Source organism: Microtus pennsylvanicus, chromosome 10, assembly GCF_037038515.1.
Source record: "Microtus pennsylvanicus isolate mMicPen1 chromosome 10, mMicPen1.hap1, whole genome shotgun sequence".
Taxonomy (NCBI): domain Eukaryota; kingdom Metazoa; phylum Chordata; class Mammalia; order Rodentia; family Cricetidae; genus Microtus; species Microtus pennsylvanicus.
This window is the reverse complement of record NC_134588.1, coordinates 111,412,183-111,428,224: the sequence shown is the minus strand read 5'-3', so window position 1 is coordinate 111,428,224 and position 16,042 is coordinate 111,412,183. Positions and strand designations below refer to the sequence as shown.

General features: G+C 45.2%; 2 protein-coding genes across 2 annotated transcripts in view; one reads left to right on the top strand and one right to left on the bottom strand.

Moving 5' to 3' along the window:
• The window catches only part of C10H1orf74 (chromosome 10 C1orf74 homolog), a 126,852-nt gene that overhangs the window by 27,093 nt on the left and 83,717 nt on the right, over positions 1-16,042 (bottom strand). The window lies entirely within an intron of this gene.
• Positions 257-16,042, top strand: part of Hsd11b1 (hydroxysteroid 11-beta dehydrogenase 1) — a 47,697-nt gene continuing 31,911 nt past the window's right edge. The window contains exon 1 of the mRNA XM_075989519.1: positions 257-388. The gene's annotated coding sequence lies outside the window, so the exon portion shown is untranslated. The remainder of the gene's footprint in view (positions 389-16,042) is intronic.

Sequence of the window (16,042 nt, the reverse complement as noted above, 5' to 3'; positions counted from 1 at the left end):
AGGACCACTTCCAACATCTCCATGCCAGGCTGCATGGGGTCCCTCTGTCCTTTGGGGAGCCTGATGCTTACGCCGGGACTGGCTCCCTCTTGCAGGTGTCTCCCTGCTGCAGGCTGAGTCCTCGGAAAGGGCCCTCTTCCTGAGGCTTGGATTCAGATACATTGTATCATGTGGCAGGCCAGCTGGTTTCAGTCTTGAACCAGGTCTTTTGACTCCTCCCAGAAACCGACCAACTTGTGAGCAGGAAATCCTGCCCCTCCCCAAAGAGTGGGAAACCACAGAGGAAGAGAGATGAGACATAGAGGATAGAAAGGAGAAGAAGAGAGAGGAGCAGCGGGAAATAGGCAGCCAATTAAAAGGAGGAGCCGCATTTATCTGAAGCCTCAAGGTAAGACTTTATGAAACTGTATGTTGTACATGATACTATCACCATTCAGGGCTCGACACACAGTAGGGCCTCAAACACACGCGCGCGTGTGTGTGCACACACACACCCCTCACCAAAATAGTGGATCTATTAAAACAGGATAGCAGGTCTGAAAAGAAACCAACTTCAATGTCAATTTTAATTGTTTGACAAAAAAAGCTGTAAAAATCCTGGGAGAGTTTTCGGGTGTGGGAGGGCTGAGATAAAATGCAGACGGAACAAGACATCTGCTGCTGGCACCAAGAGCAGCCGGATCATTTGGGAACAGAGCGTAAGTCAGAATAAAAAGTCGCACAAAGCTAGCGGGGCATAAGCCCTTCGGAACTGACGACAGACACAAGGACTGTGCCGCATCTCCTCTGGAGGCTTGTGGAAAGGTCTGCGCTGTCCCATGCAGCCAGTCCGCTGGGCCTCTGTGCCAGTGGCCTGAGATCTGAGCCCTGAAAGCCCAGTCCAGCCTCTGCTTAGGGCGCTAACCCAAGGCATCACACAGCCCTGCTGGGAGAGCACCCTGGGGTACTTCCTTCACTCCAGGGAGTTTAGAGAACCCCTAAGAGGAAAAAGAAATGTCCTCTCACATCACAGGTTCCCAGATGCCCAGGCCATCACGTACCAGCCAGTCCTCAGGGTTTAGGTTACTGCTCCAATCACTGTGGGGGGGGGGGCAGGGGAGGGGTTCAAAATACCTAAGTGTTTCAGAAAACATCTAAACAGGGCATCATTGTTTCCACAGCAGTTGGCTTCTTAAAAGGGCTGTTCTCCCAACTTTTTCAGAAGTGTAACAGAATCTGACACATTTTATAACTCGTGTGTGTGTGTGCATGTGTGTGTGTGTTGGGCATGTGTATGTTGTACTATGCTGCTGTATGTAGTGTGTGTAGTAGATGGTATGTGTGTTATATGTTAGCGTAGGGGTGTCTGCATGCTGTATGTTGGTATGTGTAGTGTGGCATGTATGTGTGGGTGGTGTCTGTGATATGTGTATGCCTTTGGTGGCATATTCCTCTCTGGAGTTTGTGAATCCAAAGCTATAAACATGGTGGGAGAGGTAAGGAAAGATGGGGCAGTTTCCCTTTTGCTTGCTTATTAAGCGTTTAAAGGAATTACCACTCTCTCTTTAGCATTTTTTAAAAACAAAATAAAATGAAAAACCTTGCCTCTTTCTTAATACTCATCTTTGTAAAGCTAAAACTGCCTGCATCCAATTTCTGTTTGGGAACAAACCTTGAAGGTAATCTAATTTAATTCCTCCTATTTGCCAAGGAAGGCAATGGGAGCCAAGACAGGGCAGGGCCCTACTGAAGGCCACATCTGTGTCTGTGGCAGAGGGGCAACTGGACCTCAGTTATTCTCACTGAGGATCTGTCAAAACATCACCCAAAACTCACATGTCCCCAGAGCTTGTGAACACTGCATCTGCTGGGTGCGGGGTAAGAGACCCAGTTATAAAAAGTAAATAATCTCAGCTGGCAGGACTAGGAGAATGAGATTTACTAATGTGAGTTTTTCTGGGGCCTGTTTCATAACTGTTTGTACACCAGAGGATAGACATGGACAGGAAGCGGCTTGTCATTTGGGAACTAGAACAAATCCATTCTTGTCACTGAACCAGCATTTAATGTCTTGCCCCTCTGCGACCTTCAGATTACCCTCATTTTATAATGTTTTGAGTTGTCTCAGCTTTCCAGAGGGAGGAAGACGCTGTTGCTTCTGTTGGCATAGCCTATTTCACACGCCTCCCTAGCAAGGACAGTGATAACCAAGGGGTTAACCACTCCTCCCTTGCACTGGCTGCTTCAATCTACTCTTCAGTCTCTAGATGCCTGCTCTGCACCCATAGGTCTCTCTGCCGGGAATGCCTTTCCCCCAGTTTCACATCCAGTAATCACAGCCTCCCAGAGATACCATCTCTTACCCTGGGCTGGCAGGAGCCGCTGTGCCCTCTGTGAGGGCTGTTAAGATTCTGTGTTTGGACACACTCACATGACACACTCACACACCTCCATGACTCTGGACTATAATATACTTTGGAGCAGGCACCATACATCACAGTCTTCATATTCCCATCACCAAGCAGTTTCAGAAAGATCTTAGGGTTCAAAAATGTTTCAACAACAACAACAATTAAAATGGAGGAGGCCTGGGGCAGAAACACTCAGTTTTTCGGGTACTTTCTGGTGTGCATAAAGCCCTAGGTTTGATCCCTGTCACAGCGCAAAGGGGGGCATATATGTGTGCCTGTAATTCCAGCACTTGAGGGTCAGAACTTCAAAGTCATCTTTGGCTACATAGCAAACTCCAGTCAGCCTGGACTAGAGACGGGCTCTTTTCTTCTACTGGTGCCATTGTATCACCGTCTCCTTCCCAGGCTTTTGACCCATGGGCCCATGGAGCATATTTGCCCTCCCTCTGGGCCTGGAGAAGCATTCAGAAAAGACCACTCAGGATTAAGAGTGACATCTTGGACGAGTATTTCTACCTCCTTACAAAAATAGAAGAATGTTCCTGCTGGACCACAAGGGTGGGGACAGAGATAATAGCAGCTGAAAAATGTCAACACCCTTTCCAAAGATGGCGTGAGCCTGGGAAGCCCAGACCCTCACGAAGCTAAAGTGTCACGGAGCCTCAGGAGATATATGGGAAGATGCTGCCCCACCCCTGAGAGACACTCGCGGGAGGAACAAACCCTGAAACCACCAACCAGAGCTAGAAACAGTGGGATTAGATTGAACTCTACATGAAGGATGGGGATGCCAGCCCCCTTTCCTGGCTCTGCTCCTGGAACAAGAACAGTCTGGCATGTGTGCCTTTACCTACTTACCCATTCTACAGTAGGCAGTGAACGAAGGTTAGCCCTGCAGGAAAAACCCAATGAAAGAGAGAGGTACAAGAGGCTTAGGCACAGGGGGTCTCCCTGTGGAACTGCCCAGCACCCTTACTACCCCACAGCAATGTAACAATGAATGGGCCAACGTAGTCAGACCAGGTCAGGGAACACTGGTGCTATGGAAGTGATCTCTGTGGAGGTCTGCCATGCCCTAGGTTTTCATCCTACCTTGGCTATTGCTACCATCACTCTGACATTAGGGAAGACAGAACATCCACAGTTGAGGACCAAAAGGACATATTTTATGACCATGCAGAACAAAAAAAAAGCTTCTTGAATGTAACATGAGGGCCTGGCTTATTGGGGTTTCTGTCCCGCCCTGTCCCCCAGCTGTTTAGTCCCAGAGAAAATCACAAAGAGATCTCCATTAATTATAAATTGATTGGCCCATTAGCTCAGGCTACTTATTAGCTCTTGTAGCTTATATTGACCCATTATTCTGATCTATGTTAGCCGCATGACTCGGTACCTTTCTCAGTGGGGCAGGTCATATCTTGCTTCTTCGGTGGTCTGGGCTGGACTCCCGAGGGAGCTTCCTTCTTCCCAGAATACTTCTATTCTCATCACCTCGCCTCTACTTCCTGTCTGGTTGACCCACCTATACTTCCTGTCTGGCCAATTAGTGTTTATTTAAAACATGATTGACAGAATACAGACAATTCTCCCGCACCACTTGAAGCAAAAAAAAAAAAAAGAGAGAGAAAGCCAGGCGGTGGTGGCGCACACCTTTAATCCCAGCACGTGGGAGGCAGAAGCAGGCAGATCTCTGTGAGTTCGAGACCAGCCTGGTGTACAAGAGCTAGTTCCAGGACAGGCTCCAAAACCACAGAGAAACCCTGTCTCGAAAAAAAAAAAGAACAACTGTATAATTTTAAATTATAGTGATGGGACTGGGGAGATGGGCAGGAGAGGTCTTGCTGTGCAGGCCCAGGAACCTGAGGTCAGTTCCCAGCATGACATTAAGAGCTAGGCACCGTAGCATGTGCCTAAATCTCAGTGCTAAAAGGCCTGAAAGAGACAGGTCCCTAGAACCCTCTGACTGGCCAGCCTAGTTGTATCAGAGAGCTTCTAGTTCAATGAAAGAACCTGTCTCAAACACTGAAGTGGAGAGCAATAAAAGAAGCCACCTGGAGTCAATCTCTGAATTCCACATGCACATGCCTGCACACCCACCCACGTGTATATACATCCACTCATATATGTGTGTGTGTATATATATGTATATATATATATGCCCAACCACATGTACATATATACCCACCCACATGTATATACACCTACCCACATTATGTACACACTCCCACAATCACACACACGATTATGATGAAACACCAGAAGATAAAATTATGAAATTCTCCAAGAAAGAGAAGAAATTGGAGGAGATGAATATAAAAGATCAGTCTAGAACCTCTGACACCTTCTAATAACAATGAGAGAGAGAGAGAGAGAGAGAGAGAGAGAGAGAGAGAGAGAGAGAGAGAGAGAGAGAGAGCAGATAAAGTGGAAGAGGATCCACTAACCAAGAAATACTTTCTCCAAAGTTTCCTAAGGCAAGTGAGGTTCCATTTGAGCAGTCAGGAGGATATCAGTGTACTCAAAGCCCGCTACAAAACAGAAACCAAACCCCCACCAAACAGAACACTGGAAATGTTAGATCCCCAGGATTGAATGGAACTGAGAAGCTGTAGAGAGAGAAACAGCCCACGATACAACAGCTAGGATCAACACTGAATCTAACACCGCAAGCTAGACACTGACAGTGTCCTCCAGATGGGGAGAATATCATCTCCAACCCAGAGTTTCTTGCTCAGCTAAATGCAGTGAAGGGGAGTTGGCACAAGGGTGGGGATGATGGGAACTGCTACACCAGCTGAGGACAGAAGATTCACACGGCACAGCAATGTTACAATGTAAACTACTACTCCCCCTCTCAGAGTCCTGTTACACAGAAAAATCCTTTGGCATCCTCAGGAGGTAACACAGGGATTCCCAGATATCTGCAAAGAGAGTTCTCCACATCGCCAAGCTGTAAGGCTCTGTCCAGGCTGGAAGAGAAGAGTGGACTTACTACGTGCTACCTGTTTGCTTGGTTTGTATTTCTTATCTGAGGGTCTGGAGATCACAAGCAACTAAGAAAGCAGAGAAATAAGGATGGGGATGTTTGTTAACTCCCAAGAGAAGGCAAAGCACACAAGAAACTAAATGTAACCACATCCCTGGTGTGGCCTTGGCATGCCCTGATAACATGAACTCCGATTGGCAATCCCACGGGGACTGTGAAGCTATAGTATCAGGGTCTGGAAGACACCAGATGAAGGTGTGATTAGGGGTGAGAGAGGTTCCTTATAGGAAATCAGTAAGTAACTTCTAAATTGCAAAATTAGAAAATACTTAAAAGAATATTGTTTAACAAACATATAATTGAACCCTTCTGGGGACAGAAACTGTGATAAGTTTTAAAAGTTATTCTCTGTGAGTAGGACTATGGCCTGGAGGCTTCAAGAGCCCTCAGAAACCATGAGACCTTTTAAACACTCAATGCATTATATTGACAGGTATACAAATTTATTTAGTATATGTATACAAGTGTTTGTGTGTGTGTGTGTATGTGTGTGTGTGTGTATGTGTGTGTGTGTGTGTGTGTGTGTGTGTGTGTGTGTGTGTTGATGTGGGGATGGATCATTCTGTGTACATGCTCATGTAGAGGCCAGAAGTCAGTCTCCAGTGTGGTTCCTCAGGAGCTGTCCATATTATTGTTTGAGACAAGGTTTCTCACTAGGACCTAGACTTGATGGTTAGGCTATGCTGGTGGCCAGCAAGCCCCAGGGATCTACCTGTGTCCACTTCCCTAGAACTGGGATTGCAGGTACATACCACCACACCCAACATTCTATATGTATGCTGGGGACTGAACTCAGCTCCCCATTTTTACACAAGAGTTTCTTGATCAACTGGACCATCTTGCCAGCATCAAGAATTAAATTTAAAAGTGGCTCTATTGTGTCCTATCAGCCACATGTTGATGCCTGGAGCCACCAAGTTAAGCCTCAAAGCAGTTGTATAACTAAGGCACTGCCTGATTAGTTAATAGAGTTCAGTTTGTTGAGCAGGTTCCTTGACCCTCTTTGGACAGTATTACAGGAAGCTGGAACTAGAACCGAGTTAAAGGGGTCAGATCCCATGCAGGACTGCTGCCACTGGGGAAGGAAGAGCTCTGCATAGAACTGGGCTCAGTTCCAAACACAGACCAGACAAGTGAGGGTTTGCAGCCAAACTGCAAGATGGCAATTGGAAGATGGAAAATTACTAGGAGGAAACATCGGAGTGAGGGAAGAGAGGTGGTGCCAATGGACCTGACCTGACGGAAATCTTGCCGAAGGCTGGCCAAGGTGACCGGCATTACCAAGGAGTGGAGGAAGATGAGAAGACTGATCAGATATTGAGGCTGAATAGATGCTGGGGGAAGGAAGGGCAGAGTCCTTGCCAAGTAAATTAGCAAGGTCTTGCTAAAGCTAGATTTTGTGTGCACAAATGGGCTTTGCAAAAGGCCCATGGGCCTGCTGGGCCAAACAGGAGCTGCTTTGTCAGGAATCTTGGAAAAATGCACATTCCTGGGTCCCACCCTTGACTAAAATAATTCATCAGGCCTTCTGGGGTCTGATAATCTGTCCACCACTTTCCAAAGGACTTGGTATGGTGTATGTGATGTGTGTGTGGGGGGTAAGAGATACCGGTGGAGAGGGGGTGTGTGAGAGAGAGAGTGTGTGTGTGTGTGTGTGTGTGTGTGTGTGTGTGTGTGTGCATGTGTGTGGAGGGGGGTCAGAAATGGTGTATGTGGTGTATGTGGTGTGAGGGGAGAGAGAGAGAGAGAGAGAGAGAGAGAGAGAGAGAGAGAGAGAGAGAGAGAGAGAGAGAGAGGAAGTGTGTGTGTGTGTGTGCGCGCGCGCACGCAGGGAGGGGGTGCAGGGAGGGGGTCAGAGATGGTGTGTGTGGTGTGAGGAGAGAGAGAGTAGGGAGGGGGTCAGAGATACCGATTCCCTGCGTGTGGCTCTTTCTGGGCATGTGTCAGTGTTTATGAGTCTTTCTCCTCCCCTCTCTTTCATCCTCTTTTGTCCTGACTTAACCCAAAGGTCCCTCTGGATTATAGAAACATTGCCAGAAATTAAATCCCAGTATCTGTTCTCTGGCTTTGAATTGCTTCAGTTTTTTCTTTTTCTTCCAGCCCTTGGGCGCCCTCTCCTGCCAGAAGTCTGCTAAAACCTTTAGAATCTTGAAATTTGCAGGCAAATGGATGGATCTAGAAAAAAAAAACATATTGACTGAGGTAACCCAGACCCAGAAAGACAAATATAATATGTATTCACTCATAAGTGACTTTTAGACATAAAGCAAAGAAAGCCCAACCTACAGTCCACAACCCCAGAGAAACTAGACAAAAAAGAGGACCCTAAGAGAGACATACATGGATCTACATAGGAAAGTCAAAAAGACAAGATCTCCTGAGTAAACTGGGAGAGTGGGGGTCACAGGAGAGCATAGATGGGGAGAGGGCAGGTAGGGCGGGGAGTGAAGAAATATGTATAGCTCAATAAAAACAATAAAAAACCTTCAGGATCCAAAATCAGCCTATAAAACCCACTTACAATATACCAATAATGACCTTGCTAAGAAAAAAATCAGGAAAAACAAAATACAATTCACAATAGCTCCAAAACACTAAACACCTAAGAACAAACCCATCCAACGAGAGATGAACTTAAAAACACTAAAAAAATAATTGAAGGAGACCCCCAGAAATGGACTGACAGAATTAATATTGTGAAATAGTTCTTACCAAAAGAAATCTACAGGTTCAATGCAATCCCCATCAAAACCCTGATGACACTCTTCACAGAACTAGAAAAAAAATCCTAAAACCCTAACTCATATAAAACCACAAAAGACTCCAATAGAGCCAAAGCAAACCTAGGCAGAAAGAGCGAAGCTGGTGGCACCACAATAACTGATCTCAAATCACATGATAGAGTCACGACGGCAAAGCCAGCACAAAAGCAGAGATGGATCAGTGGACTAGAATAGAGGCCTCATATGTAAACCTACACAGCTACGGACACCTGACTTTTAACAAAGGTACGCAAGGCATCCACTGGGGGAAGACAGCTCTTCAGCAAACAGTGCTGGGAAAACTAGATAGCACTGCAGAAAAATGAAATTAAATAGATTTCTTTCTCACCATGTTCAAAACTCAATAATGGATTAAAGCCTGATACTCCAAGAATGCTCAAGAAAAAAATAAACAAAGCACTTTGTGATATAGGCACAGGCAAGAGCTTTCTAAAGATAACTCTAATCGCTCTAGAAATAATCCCAAGATTGGCATATGAGGCTGCGTGAGATCTCAAAGCTTCTGTATTGCAAAGAAAATAATCAGAAGAATGAAGAGGGAGCCTACATAAGGGGAGAGAATCTGCCAGCCACACACTGGACAGAGGGTTAGCATCTAGGATGTGTAAAGAACATACAAAAAGACAAGTCATCTAGCCAATAAATGGGCTAGTAAATAGAATAGAGTTCTCAAAAGAAGAAATACAATGACCAATCAATACTTTTAAACGTCCTCAACATCCTTAGCCATGAGGTTTCTTTCAAAACAGCTTTGAGAGTTCATCTCACTCCGATAATAATGGCTGTCATAATGAAAACGAATACCACAAATGCTGGTGAGGGACCGTGGAAATGTAAATGAGCGTAGCCACTGTGGAAGTGAGTATGGAAGGTTCCTCAGAAAGCAACAGAGCAGTGGGTCCCCAGCTATCCCACTCCTAAGTCAGCAGACCAGGGAGGCACTTGCACGCCCATGGCCATGACTGTGCTATTCACAGTATCCTGAGCCAGCCGAGATGTCTATCAATGGTGAGTGGGTAAAGACACAATGGAATTTTATTCATCCATAAAGAAAATGAAATTATGGCATCTTCAGGAAAGTGGATGGAACTGGAGAGCATTATGTTAAATAAAATAAAACATCAGAGAAACAACAGGTTTTCAAAACCTTTTATATAAAGTAGAACATTAAAGAGGGGGGATGAGAGAGGGGTATGCATGTGTGTGTACATGGGTGAATGTGTGGTGAATGTATGTGTGCGTGTGTGTGAATGTGTGTATATGTGTGTGAATGTGTGTGAATATATGTGTATGTGTGAATTGTGTGAGTGCGTGTGTGTATGTGTGTGAATGTGTGTAAATATGTGTGTGAATGTTTGTATATGTGTGTGCGTGTGTGTGAATGTGTGTGCATGTGTGTGAATGTGTGTGAATATGTGTGAGTGTGTGAATGTGCATGCATGTGTGTGAATGTGTGTATGTGTGTGTGTGAATTTGTGTATGAGTGTGCGTGCATGTGTGTGTGAATGTGTGTGTGTGCGTGCATGTGTGTGTGAATGTGCGTGTGTGAATGTGTATTGTGAGACATGAATGTGGAAAGGGGACTGTGAGAGGAAACAAGGAGGTCTAAAGGGAAAGAGAGGTTGAGAGAAGAAGGTAATAGATTATGTGACATGAAAACAGAAGGGGGAATATTTGGGGGAATTAAAGGGACAGTAAGAGGGGAAGGGGCAGAGGAGGGAAGTAAAATAAGAATAAAGTATAATGCCATATATAAAATGATATGTATAAAAACAACCCAATAAAACTGATTTCTTTGTATGCTATGCACCCTCCCGCAAAATAAAACGTTAAATTCTCCAGCATCTTTAACCTAGAAATGGCCCCCTCTTCCTTTCCTATTAGATCATTTCTCAGGGCTGCTGCCAAGCCCTCAAACTCCATGAACCCTCCTGTCAGACATAAAATGGAAAATCAAACATGGGAAAGACTCTCTTTCCAGCTAAAGCACATTAAGATTGGGAAGGCAAGGAACATAACAGAAACAAGAATGAAAAATCCACACAGTGGTCAGGGATAAGTTGGCAACATGGAAGGAATTTCCCTCCCACCTTTTCTCCACCCTTTCCCAGGATTGATGGGTATCTGGGGAAGCCTCATCCATCTGCTTTCCATAAATAGAAGGGCGCAAACGAGTCGAGCCAAAGCTCCCTAGACTCGGGAGCAGAAGCAGAGGGCTCGGTAACCACACTCGCTTGTTTTCCTCGACACTTAGATGTGAGCTTCTTCGCCAGCGCCATGCACCGTGACGACTGGACTCGGACCCCATAAATCATAGTCCTCTTTGGCTCTGACTTCATTCTCCACAGGATCTTCCTCTCAGCTTAGGAGATGCTCAGCATGTGGCTCAGAAGTATTTGCATGAGATCTTAAATGTTACTGCCTCTTGCTTCTGAAGGTCCCTTAAAGGGCACATGCACATAGACGCACATACGCAATATACAATGCACACATATATACAGGACACACAAACACATGCTCATGCACACAAAAACACACATATGCAACATACAAACACATGCTCACACATACACACAAAACACACGTTCCTAAATACACACTCATACAATCATACACATATGCACATATACACAAATGAAGTTCACACACAGCTCACACATTATAGTATTTCCTCACTCTCCTTCACTCCGTACTCCTACTTCAGTGCCTTCAGAATTCCCCTCATAGATGCCCAAAGACTCCTATGGGCTATGACCATTGTGATCTTGTCCTGTCCCACTCTGCATGAGCTCTGTGACTCCTTGAGATTTGTCACCATTGGTTTCTGTATTCCTTCAAGTCCTTCACTGGCTCTCCTCTTCCCCATGACTTTAAATGTTCATTTAATAAACCCTTCAGCCTCTTCTCTCTTCTTGTTAGTCTTAGGTATGCCTATAGTTTAGATTTCAGCTGGCTCATGCTCTCAAACTCATATCCGACTCAAGAGTCGGCACAGCACAAAGGAACAAGGGGCTGTGATGTGAGATGCCCTTCTGTGTGCTGTGAATATGTTTTATTACCTAATTGGTTAATAAAGAAGCTGATTTGGCCAATAGCCAGGCAGAATAGTGAAGTGGCATTTCATTTGTATTTTAATAAATACAGTTTGCCTGGAGATCAAAAAGTACAACAGCCCCAATGGTCAGCCTTACAGACCAGGTAGTGATAATACACACCTTTAATCCCAGTAGCCACACTAGTTGCCATAGAAACTGGGCGATGCATGCCTTTAATCCCAGCCTTAGAAAGGATTATAAAATGGCAGGATTGCCATTTTCAGACTGAAGTCGAGGTAAAAGCCAGTGGCTGAACTGCTTTGCTTTTCGGATCTTCAGGTTGAGCCCCAATTTCTCTCTCTCTGAGTTTTTATTAATCATGCTTCAGAATAGAGCCAGGTGCAAAATCCAAGCAAAGATAAAGGGAAAAAGAAGTGGAGTCTGGGAAACATCAGCAGCCACCAGAGAAGCAAGATGTGAGGTAACAAACCACGAGCCTTGTGGTAAAATACAGAATAATAGAAAAAGGTTAATTTAAGTTGTAAGGGCTAGTTAATAATAAGCCTGGGCTAATAGTCCAAACAGTTTGTAATTAATATTAAGCCTTGGGTGGTTATTCAGGAACTGGCAGGCAGGAGAGAAACTTCCAGTTAAATTGCTGAGCCCTGCAACCTCAGAGTACCACACAAGGTGAAAGAAGTCGAACACATGAAGGACCTGTCTGGTGTCCCCTCTGCTGCTCCCAGGGAAGGTCCAGAAAAAACAAGCCTACAAAGGCTGAAAGAGGGGCTGTGGTCATCCACAGCTGGGGACTATCAGTTGATGGTGAGCTGCAGGAAAAGGTCTGTCAGGTAATAGGATGGTCTAAAGTCTGGTTGTTGCAATGATAGCTTTTTCCTCCCTTCCTTCCTTCCCTTCTTCCTTCCTCCCTCCCTCCCTCCTTTCCTTCCTTCCTTCCTCCCTCCCTTCCTTCTTTCTTTCTTCTTTGTTTTGTTTTTCGAGACAGTTTCTCTGTGCACACCTGGCTGTCCTGAAACTCACTCTGGAGACCATGCTGGCCTCGAACTCACAAAGATCTGCCTGCCTCTGCCTCCCAAGTGCTTGGATTAAAGCCACGTGCCACTCACACCTGGCAAAATAACAGGTAACTCAGCAAATTATTAAAGACTATCCATCCATACACAAAATAAGGTAGTTTTCTGATACATATTGTACTTCAACAGTAGAACTGTTAAAAACTAGTTTGGGTCAAGATGGCTCAGTGAGTAAAGGTATTTGCTGCCAAGCTTGGCAACCTGAGTTCAATTCCTAAGACCATGATAGAGAACCGACTTCCACAAGTTGTCCTCTGACCTTCATGTGTGCATTACATCATGTACACACCTGCTAGATAAATAAATGTGTAACACTTAAAAACAGGTCAGTTTCAGCGTGTTGGATTTGAGGTGTGTGTGAGGCACTCTAAAGGAGGCGCTGTGTGAACAGGGCCTATGCTCCCTACAGCTGAGAAAGTGCCCAAGAGAAAAATGGCAGTAAGCAAAGCCACAAGAATGAGAGGCGCTAAAGAGAGAAGAGAAAGAGTAGAGTCAAGGCTGAGCTTTTAAGGAATCAGAAAGGAAAGTTTATAGAGCAAGCTAAGGGTCAGTCAAAAAGACAATAAGATAAACCAGCAGAAAAACTGACTTGGGCCAAAGGAAGGGTAGAAATGGAGAGAGAGAGAGAGAGAGAGAGAGAGAGAGAGAGAGAGAGAGAGAGAGGAAGAAGAAGAAGGAGGAGGAGGAGGAGGAGTCACCAAGAGTCAGGCAACAGAGGAATTTGGTGGGCCCTGAGGATCCTGACAGTGAGATTGGACATAACCCCAGGGACATGACCACACAGGGATGGTATGGTGGGCAGAGTGAAATTCCAGAGGGCAGGAAAGGGATGGATGAGCCTGAAGAACAATGAGGGGTGGAGATGAAGAGGCACTGAGTTCAAATCTACAGAGCTGGAAAGAAATGGAAACTAACGAATAGAACTAGTACGTTCTAGAGGTGGCTGCTTAAGACCCTCAGAGGTCTGGCGGCTGCTTCTCACCTTGGAACCACTGTGCAACATGTAAATGGTCCAGCAGACGGTGCTGTCTGCAGTTCTCCAGACACAACATTCTCTTCCACACTCCTCTCTGTTTTCTCCCACAGCTCCTTTACATGGAGTGTTCCCAAAACAAGCCTCCCCTCTTCCCCGACATGTTTCTGGGCGCCTGCTCAGTGTTCATAGTCACCCTTCCTCCTTTGTCTATACAGTTCAATGCAGATCAAGGATGAGTTCTTTCCAAGATTTTCCTGCTTGCCAAACCCACACATCGATGATCTGCTTCCTTCCTGACAGCCCATTGCACCATTGACTTCCCACGGTGGACGTGTATGGTTGACTTTGGCACTGTCTTCTTGTAAGGCCTGGTCTTTTCATTCACAGCAGTAGACTCGTGGTGTCTTAGTTAAGGTTTCTACTGCTGTAAAGAGACACCATGATCACAGAAATGCTGAGAAAAGAAAACTCTTAGTTTGGGCTGGTTTACAGTTCATAGATTTAGTCCATTATCGCCAAGGTGAGAAGCATGGCCTTGTGCAGGAAGACATGGTGCTGGAGAGGCAGTTAAGAGTTCTGTGTCTGGATCAGCAGGCAGCAGGAAGAGTGAGCCACTGGGCCTGACTTGTGCTTCTGAAGCCTCAAAGCCATTCACAGTGACACACTTCCTCCAACAAGACCACACCTCCTAAGAATGCCATTCTCTATAGACTATGGGGGCCATTCCCATTCAAACCACCATAGTCCACTCTGTGGACCCCACAGGCTCATAGCCATATCATAATGCAAAACACATTTAGTTCAAATTCAAAAGTCCCCGTTGTCTCTCACAGTATCAACAGTGTTTTAAAACTGACAGTTCCAAGTCTCTGATACTCATGGCAATCTCTAACCTATAACTCTGTAAAATCAGAATGACAAAAAGGAAATCACACACTTCCAGCATAGAATGGTACAGAATATACATTTCCATTCCAAAAGGGAGGAAAGGGAGCAAGGGAGGAAATTCTGGATGAAAGCAAGATGAAAAAACAGCTCGGAAAACTCCAAACGGCATCTCCATGTCTGATGTCAAAGCACTCCAACTCTTTCAGCTTTGTTGACTACCACACATTTCTTGCTCTTGGGCTGGTTCCACACCCTGTTAGCAGCTTTCCTTGGCAGGTATCCCACAGCTTTGGCATCTCCAACATCTTGGGATCTCCAAGGCAATCCAGGCTTGACTACCACAGCTTCACAAAGTAGCCTCTCTGGGCCTCCATGAAGGGACACCCTGACACATGCCTGATCCCAGAAGCTCTTCTTAGTCACAGGGGGAGATTCCATAACCCTGTCCTGTATCCTTGACTCTAAAGCCAGAACTATGTGGCTGAAGCTGCCAAGTTCTGCTGCTTGCTGAGGCTGGAACATGTCCCCCTTGTTCAAATATATTTTGATTATATATCTGCATAAGAAAATAGCCACACAGCACAGTCAATGCTACATTGTTTGTAAACGTTCTCTGCCAAAGCTGTTAATATATTACTCTTCAATTTGGCCTTAGGCAGGCTTTTGTTTTAACAGGGGCAGAAAGCAACCATTCTTCACCAAAATATCACAAGAACTATCTCCAAGTAACATACTAAAATTCTTTTCCTCTGAAACCTCTTGAGCTAGGCCCTCACAGTTCAAATCATCTTCAACACCACCGTCTTCCACGCTCCTGCTAGTATGGCCCATTATTCCATACTTAAAGCATTCCATGGCTTTCCTAACCCAAAGTCCACATTCCTCCAAACCAAAACATGATTCAGCCTTTTACAGAAATACCCAAGTCCCTCATACCAACTTCTGTCTTAGTTAGGGCTTCTATTACTGTGAAAAGACACCATGACCATGGCAACTCTTATAAAGGAAAGAATTTAATTGTGGCTGGCTTACAATCCAGAGGTTTAGTGGTACGGGAGAATTGTCTGTATTCTGTCAATCATGTTTTAAATAAATGCTGATTGGCCAGGCAGGAAGTAGAGGCAGGTCAACTAGACAGGAAGTAGAGGCGGGGTGATGAGAACAGGAAAATTCTAGGAAGGAGAAAGCTCATTCCTCCCAATCCTGCCCAGACCACCAAAGAAGCTGGATGTGATTTGCTCCACTGAAAAAGGTACCAAGCCATGTGGCTAACATAGATAAGAATAATGGGTGAATATAAGTTATAAGGGTTAGCAAGAAGCCTGAGCTAATGGGCCAATCAGTTTATGATTAATGTAGAATTCTGTGTGGTTTCTTTTGGGGGCTTACTGGCTGTGGGAACTGGGCAGGACATAAACACCAATGAGCAGGCCCTAATGTTACAGAATGGTGCCCAACGTGGGGCACTGCATCCAGAGAAAGCCTGAGAAAGCTTGGGAAAGAAAAGAGTAAAGCATGTTTTCTTGGTAGCAGCAATTTATCGGGTCTGTACTGCTTGATAGAGGCAAGTGCTCTCATCTAAAAGAGGCTTCCTGACTCAGCTTTAGCTGTAAAACTTTACAGCTCCTTTAAAATGACCTGCCATGAAACACTTAAATGGTGTTGATGAAAAGCTGAATGCATGCTTTTTGGTTTTCAGCTGTAGCAGGAAAAAAGCTGCACCATTTTAAAATGCTGGTGTTCTGGGCCATCCTGCCAGTGCAAACTCTGACTCTTTGAGACAGGAGGTCCGGCTACAGAGAGAGCATTTGAATGTTGTTTGTGGGCACA